We start from the raw sequence: 1,818 nt of genomic DNA on the forward strand, positions 1-1,818 counted from the left end.
CGTGAGCATTATTCATATCTTTTCCTAGTGATTTATTTAGTGATTTGTTGATTTTTTAAGATATTTAGATGATTTACTCCCTATTAGATGCTACTTTAAGTCGTTATGTTGTTTACAGGAAGCATTAGGGTGAAAAATCGTGGAAAATTTCTTGAAGAAGAAGCTCACTATTCACTTCTGCCAAGGTGGCGCTAAATTCCACATCACTAGTGTTTAGCGCTGAAACCCCAAAGCTCTTAGTCCATTTGGCCAAGGTGGCGCAAAACGCCATAACCCGGCATTTAGCACCGAGCCCTTGGATTCGCGTGCAAGGTGTTCTGAATAGGTGGCGCTAAACACCACATCACCGACGTTTAGTGCCGACAGCAGACTTTGGCTGTGGTTCCCACATCCTCACTCAATCAGCAACGGAAGTTATTGTTTGATTTTTTTATCAAATAGAAATAGAAAAGATATTATTAAGGTTAATTAGTTTTATTTTTTAATCAATTAGGATTTGATATAAAAGGAGAAAAAATTTGTCCTAGGGGCTTCTCTTTTTTTCGGCACTTTCAGTTTACACATTTTACACTTTTAGGAGCACTATGAGCCACTAAACCTCCATTATTAAGGTTAGGGTTTAGTACTGAAATCGTCCTTAAGGTCTGGGGTGAAAATCAAAATCATCCCCGACCTTTTTTTGTTAAATCCTCAACGTTACAAAATGTTATAAAATCGTCCTTTTCCACTTCAATTTTATTTTTTTTACCATATTACCCTTCATTATTAATAAAAATAATTAAAAATAATATTAAAAAATTAAAATAAACCTCCCCCTCCCCCCTCCTGTAACTCCCTCACACCCCACCCCTCATCCCTCACCCCTCACCCCCTTACGCATACAATTTCAACTATATATTATTTCTACCTTCACCCCATTTCACAACGCCATGCCCTCCTCCGACTCCGGTGAAAGCCGTCGATCAGCCAAGCCTCAAAACACTTCCCTAGCCCCACCGCCGGCCGAGCAAGAGCACCTGCCATGCCCTCCCTGCGACTCTACTAATACCAAGTTCTGCTACTACAACAACTACAACTTCTCCCAGCCTCGCCACTTCTGCAAGTCCTGCCGCCGCTACTGGACCCACGGCAGCACTCTCCGTGACATCCCCGTCGGCGGTGGAAGCCGTAAAAACGCCAAGTGCTCTCGCACCGTTCCTTTAGCCTCCACCGCCACAACCTCCTCCTCCGCGGGTGTGGCCGTCACCTCGGTTTCTTCTGTGACCGTGGCCGGGAACAACCACCCCGGAGCACCCGTGCAGTTCGGTGGGAGCTTCACTTCGTTGCTGAGCAACACACAACAGGGTCCTGGTGGGTTTCTGGCTCTGGGTGGGTTCGGGCTTGGTCTTGGGCCTGGCCTCGAAGTTGTTGGATTTGGGATGGGGATGGGGAGAGGCGGTTGGGCTTTCCCGGGCGTGGTGGCAGACGGAGGCAGCATTGGCGGCGGTGTTGCGGGCTCCGGTGTTGGGCACACGTGGGGTGAGGGGGAGTGGGGTTACGGGAGTGGGGTGACGGGAGTGGGGTGAGGGGGTGAGAGAGTGGGTGAGGGGGTGAGGGATGGGGGGTGAGGGGTGAGGGAGTTACCGGAGGGGGGAGGGGTGAGGGTTGAGAGGGGTGGGGGGAGTTTGTTTTAATTTTTTTAATATTATTTTTAATTATTTTTATTAATAATGAAGGGTAATATGGTAAAAAAAATAAAATTGAAGTAGAAAAGGATGATTTTATAACGTTTTGTAACGTTGAGGATGATTTTAATAACAAAAAAAGGTCGGAGACGAT

General features: G+C 46.5%; 1 pseudogene; it reads left to right on the forward strand.

Moving 5' to 3' along the window:
• Positions 1 to 929: 929 nt before the first annotated feature.
• Positions 930 to 1,565, forward strand: LOC148581846 (dof zinc finger protein DOF3.4 pseudogene; annotated as a pseudogene).
• The last annotated feature ends 253 nt before the right edge of the window (positions 1,566 to 1,818 follow it).

The sequence above is a fragment of the Arachis ipaensis genome, chromosome B10 (genome assembly GCF_059453495.1).
Source record: "Arachis ipaensis isolate K30076 ecotype BB chromosome B10, ASM5945349v1, whole genome shotgun sequence".
Taxonomy (NCBI): Eukaryota; Viridiplantae; Streptophyta; class Magnoliopsida; order Fabales; family Fabaceae; genus Arachis; species Arachis ipaensis.